Raw genomic sequence first — 6,553 nt, forward strand, 5'->3', positions numbered from 1 at the left:
AATTAGGGTGGTTTGACCTCTTAAAATGGGTTTCCTGATAGAATAATACATCTGCCTTCGCTTTGTAGGCCTCGTGAAGTGCTAAATTTCTTTTTTGGGGGGTATTAAGCCCCCTAACGTTTAATGAATAAAACCTTACCATAGTTGTGTACATTGTTTTGCTTAGCTAAACATATCAGATACCAACATTTGCTTAGGACAGTGACCTGGTGTCTATTAGTCAGAAATAAATAGGTAACAAACAATAAAACATAACTTGAGTAACTTTGCTATCATAATGATCTTTTTTTTGGTGTAGACAAGACAGTCTCTTAAATACATCACTTTTCTTGAATGATGTTCTGTGTATACTGTCTTGTGGCGCAGTGATGTGTTAGCGGATCTGTGCCTTAAAGTGTCCATTGGCAATAAGCTTGTGGACTGGTGGGGGGTGGACTGATGGTTAGTCCCCCGGAGTATTCTGAGTGTTTTTGAGCCTCTTCTGGAGTGAGCAATGTTGTTATGTTTCCGTTTCTGAAGACTAGTAGTTTCACTGGGTAACCCCAGCGGTATGGGATTTTTTGTTCTCTAAGTTTCGTCGTGACATCCATGAACGCTCGTCTCCTGGAGAGTGTAGCTTGCGACAGGTCTGTGTTATATTTGTAACTCTGCGTATTTTGCTGGCCAGCTATCTCTTTTTCTTTCTGCCTGTAAGAGTTTTTCTTTGGTTTTAAAAAAGTGTATTTTGGTCAGCACATCCCTTGGTGCCGATTCTGGCGCTGCTCTGAGCTTTGGGATACGATGTATCCTATCGATCGTTAGTACTGTCTGAGATGCTTCTGGTAGTACGGCTTCTAGTAGGCCTTTTAGGTAAGTCTCTAATTCGTGCGGTGGGATCGCTTCCGGAATGCCCCTTAGTTTAAGGTTGTTCCGTCTGGAGCGATCTTCCACTTTATCTCTCAGTTTATCCACTTCGGATTCAAGCCGCGTGTGAGAGTCTGCTATATCATTATGGGCCACTGCGTATTCTGCCATTTTGGTTTCGATATGCGCTGTGCGGTCTCCTATCTCTTGCACCTCTTTCCGTATATCAATGGCTAGCTGTTTTATGTCTGCCTGCAATGTGTTTTTTTAAGTCCAGTATCATATGTTTTAGGTTATCTACAGGGATGTGCTGGGGGCTGCGCAGCATTACCTTCATGGAGTTCCGTGTGTGGATCCAAGATGGCGTCCGAATGCTGTTGCGAACCAGTCTGCAGCGCGAAGTAAGCTGTAACCTGTTGCGGAGATTTTTTATTCTGCTGCTTTGGAGGCATAGGGCCTGATTCACTAAAGTGCGATAAAACGTGCACTATTTATAGCATGCGCTAAAAATTTTATCGCGTCTTAATTTTCGCGATTTTTCGCACGATTCACTATAAGCATACTTGCGCGATATTGCATGCGTTATTTAACTCGCAAAGACTATTTCAATGCAGTATTTGCCGGTACATGCGCTAAATTACGCACGCGAATAGTCGCTGCATATGAATAGTAGCATAGAAATAGTGTATAAAAATTGTCGCCGCATATAAATGGTGTATATAAATATTAGCCACATATAAATGGTAGCATATAAATGGTATCATATAAATTGTAGATGCTTATAAATAGTAGCCACTAGTGATGAGCAAATGTGTTCTGGTTATCTTTAGTGAAAAATTAGCAAATCTTTTGAAAGATCCACAAAACGGCAAAAATTTTGTGGGGGCAAAAAAATTGTTGCCCGTGACTATTATTTTTTGACGCTTGTATCAATTTTTGGATGTGCGGTGAATTTTTGCGTGGCAAATTTTTTCATGCGTTTTGCCATTGGCGGATTGTTTTGCGAAACGCATGAAAAAATCCGCCGCGAAAAAATTCAACGCACGTCATAAAATTCGCTGCGAATCCATGCCTGGCGAAACATTTCATCACTTGTAGCCAAATATAAATAGTCGCGCAAATGAACCCCGCCATGTTAGCCATACACGCCAATACTTGCAGAAAATTACTGTATTAAAAATGAACATTTCGCTGCAAACTGGCGGCTGCGTTACTCTAGGGGAAACACATACTTGAATAAATAACACTGTAAGTCCATATTTTATTGCAAAAAATCATTTACTGTACTTTTGTATTATTTTTCGCCTGCCTGTAGTAGGTGTTAATTTTCGCATAGCCGAATGCGATATTTAGCGCGCAAAAGTTATAGTGAATCATGCGATCGTATTCTTTTCAGCGCGGAAATTAACGCATGCGGTAAAACTAGCGCGAGAAATAACCCATGCGAAAATGGCGAGTTATCGCACGCGATAATTCTATGGTGAATTGCGCGCAAATTATCGCGTCTTTTTTACCGCAAAAAAAGCGTGCGATAATTTTTATCGCACTTTAGCGAATCAGGCCCATAATGTTTAGCGATGGTTCAGTGGACCGTCAAGGCTCGTTTTGCTTATTTATTGGCGTTGTACCCACGGCTTTTTGGGCTATAGCTCAGAGAGCTCCGGACTCACGCGTCCATTCTGGATGCAGGCTAGCTCCGCCCCCCGGTGCTCTTCCAATTTAATAGTTGTCTCCATCACTTTCTAATTTTATGCTTTTTCTCCTCCCCACTGTGTAAATCTATGCTCCTTCTCTGCCCCACTGTGTAAATCTATGCTCCTTCTCTGCCCCACTGTGTAATTCTATGCTCCTTCTCTGCCCCACTGTGTAATTCTATGCTCCTTCTATCATTACTGTTTAACACCCACAAGCCAGAGGCTAAGCTCTTCCCTGCTGTCCCATCTGTGTGCCCAGTTTGACTGTATTGGGTGGAAGAGGGCATCCCGCTTCATGGAGGACAGACAGCAGCACCTGATCACTTGGAGCATGAAGGTTAAGGGGTATCACTGCTTTATTAAGGGGTAAAGTCAGGCTTGCTGCTCTACTGAGAGCTTCATTCTCGCAATATGGGGATGAGTGTTTAGCTCAAGGGGGGAGCGTTGAGTGTTTAGCGCAAGGGGGGGAGTGGAGTGCGTAACGCAAGGGGGGAATGTTGATTGCGTAACACAAGGGGGAGTGTTGAGTGCGTAACGCAAGGGGGAGTGTTGAGTACGTAACGCAAGCGGGAGTGTTGAGTGCGTAACGCAAGGGGGGAGTGTTGAGTGCGTAACGCAAGGGGGACTGTTGAGTGCGTAATGCAAGGGGGGAGTGTTCAGTGTTTAGCGCAATGGGGGAGCGTTGAGTGCGTGACGCAAGGTGGGAGAGTTGAGTGCCTGACGCAAGGGGGGGAGCGTTGAGTGCGTGACGCAAGGGGGGATAGTTGAGTGCGTAACGCAAAGGGGGAGTGTTGGGTGTTTAGCAAAGGGGGAGTGATGGGTGCGTAACGCAAGGGGGGAGTGATGGGTGCGTAACGCAAGGGGGCTAGTGTTAAGTGTTTAACGCAAGGGGGGAGTGTTGAGTGCGTAACGCAAGGGGGAGCGTTAAGTGCGTGACGCAAGGGGGGATTGTTGGGCGTTTAGCGCAAGGGGGAGTGTTGGGTGTTTAGCGCAAGGGGGGAGTGTTGGGTGTTTAGCGAAAGGGGGCTAGTGTTGAGTGTTTAACGCAAGGGGGGAGTGTTGAGTGCGTAATGCAAGGGGGGAGTGTTGAGTGCGCAATGCAAGGGGGGAGTGTTGAGTGCGTAATGCAAGGTTTTTAAGATCCCCATACATGGGCCGATTCTACCTGCAGATATCGGTCCCTTAGACTGATTTGGCAGCTAATCGGCTCGTGTATGGGCACTACAGACGGGCCTGCCCGACCGATATCTGGCCTGAAATCGGTCAGATCTCGATCGGGCAAGCTAAAAAATCTAGTCGGATCGGGGACCGCATCAACAACTTTGCCTATACCCGCCGTAATAATTCAATCGTTTGGCCCCAGGGATTAGCCTGGATTCTCCCGATATCGCCCACCGGTAGGGCACCTTTAGTCTGGCACGAGATGTAGAGCGGGACCACCCCTGTTACAAATAAAGCTTGTTAAACTTTTAACACTTAGTGCTCATTTAATCTTGATTTTCAGCAGGGTTCTAGACCTGGACTTGCAGCAGGGGCAGTTCATGTACACACACAAATTTGCATGTTAAACCAAAAATCGTTACATGCAGTCTTGGAGTAACACTTGTATATAAGAACAGAGGGCAAACTTCCAGCGCCGGATTTGAAATGAAGGTGCCCAGAGGCCATGCCCTCATTACCCGCCCCTTCCGGATAATGCATGCATGTTGACCTACGATGCGTGTCCTATTCCCATTGCTCCGTATGCGAGCAATGTGTATGTGCGGCATGCCACCCCTAAAGTTGTGCCGTCCTAGGCCCACGCCTCACCACAAATCTGCTCCCATAGTATAAAATCAAAGTAAAGCATTTATTAATAATAAAAAGTGGCACTTACAAACACTGAAGTACAATTCAATGTGCAACAAAGCCAAGCGTGTTTCGTCAGTACCCTGACTACCTCAGGGGCATAAAGAATAGTAATATACAGTGCTTATATACTGTAAACCCTATTCCCAAATGGGACCAGATATAGTAAAAAACGCTAGGGATACTAGGGTGCACATGTAAGCGCTGGTAACAGGCGCACAGGTATGATCAAATCCTCACTTCAGCAAGGGCCAACGCAAAAGCGTTAGTCGTTAGTTTTAACCAAACATGTCAGCTAACCACATGTACATTTCCCATCTTTTTGCACAGATAATACCAGCTGAGGTGTGGAGCAGGTCAGGATAGAGACTGGCTGTGACATAAAAGGGTGGACTCATTATACAAAAAGGTGGAGTTATCAAGGGTCAAATCTGGAAGAGATATTGGTAGTATGACTGGTGTCTGTGGGAGCGGTGTGCTTGGTCAGATGGACTAATTATTACAAATATATATCCAAGTACATTAATGGTAAGTTTGTGATACTGGCAATGGCCTAGGCTGATGAAACACAGGCCAGGTGGCAGCCCTAACCCTGTCAGTTATTTCCTGTTCGCTCTCAATATATTTAGACAAAACCCAGACTAGTGTTAGGTTTAGAGCATGGGTTACATTCGACTTACTTAAACAGGATGGGCCTTCGCCGAAGTTTTATTGTCATATACAAATAACAATGAAGCATCATTACCGTAATGAAATTCTTCTGGCCCGTGTTCGCCCCAATTTTACATATACGAAAAAAAAAAATTAAATATAATAAAAGTGTGCAATAAAGGTACAAGTATTTGCAACAAAAAATACTATGAAGTATTTGAGATTGCGCAGTGAGGATTTAAAGAATGAATTTAAAGTAGTTGTGATGTGTGTTGGTGTGTGCAGAATGTCAGTAGTTCAGAAGCCTGATGGCTTGTGGGTAGAAACTGTCTCTGTATCTGCTGGTGCGGGTCTGGATGCTCCTGTACCACCTGCCTGATGGTAGGAGCGTGAAAAGTCTGTGGCTGGGGTCAGAGAAGATCCGCTGCATCTTCCTCTTACAGTGCTGTCTGTAGAGGTCCTGCATGGCTGGCAGTTCAGTTCTGGTGATGCGCTGTGCTGATCTCACCACCCTCTGCAGAGCTTTGCGGTCCAAAACATTACAGCTGCCATACCAGGTGGTGATACAGCCAGACACAAACTTCTGTCGATGCACCATCGAGAGTATTCTGGAGTCCATGCCGAACCTCCTCAGGCGCCGCAGAAAGAAGAGCTGCTGTCTTGCAGCTTTTATGATCACACCAACGTGGTGAGACCAACTCAGATCCTCACTGATATTGATGCCCAGGAATCTGAAGCAGCTGACTCTCTCCACCTCTGCTCCCTCAATGTGAATGGGGGTATGGCCTCCTCCCTGCAGTCTCCTGTAGTCCACAATGAGCTCCTCAGTTTTGTTGACGTTGAGCAGCAGGTTGTTGTCATGGCACCATGATGTCAGGGCTCTCACCTCTGCCCTGTATGCTGACTCATCTCCATCAGAAATGCAGCCAATGATGGTGGCGTTGTCTGCAAATTTGATGATAGTATTGGAGCAGTGTGTTGCTGTACAGTTGTGGGTGAACAGGGTGTACAGCAGGGGTCTGAGCACACATCCCTGGGGAGCACCGGTGCTAAGTGTCAGTGTGGATGAGGTAATGTTGCCGATCCAAACCACCTGAGGTCTGTTTGTCAGGAAGTCCAGGATCCAGCTGCACAGGGAGGAACAGATGTTCAGGTTACAGAGATACCAGGCGGAGCAAGGGTGTAGTGGACCTACAACTCACTGCAGCGGTGTAGTGCAGATTTAGTAAAGATGGGCGCCAGAAGGTTCTTGTAGTTGAACTATAGTACAGTTTATTGTCCAAGACAATTGAAATGCATGGTTATACTCACAATACAGGCAGATGTAGATGTTAACTGATTGTGCTCTCTAAGGACAAACAAAGGAGGATACACACCATTTTATCCTACCTCTTGGTAGAGACTGGGCAGAGTAAATGGACCTGTCAGCTTGATATCCCTTTGGACACAGTCTGGATAGATACCTCAGTCCTCAGGTTAATAACCCCTAGCTAAAGAGTCCTCCGGGTGACTAGGGA

The sequence above is a fragment of the Xenopus tropicalis genome, chromosome 8 (assembly GCF_000004195.4).
Source record: "Xenopus tropicalis strain Nigerian chromosome 8, UCB_Xtro_10.0, whole genome shotgun sequence".
Lineage (NCBI taxonomy): Eukaryota > Metazoa > Chordata > Amphibia > Anura > Pipidae > Xenopus > Xenopus tropicalis.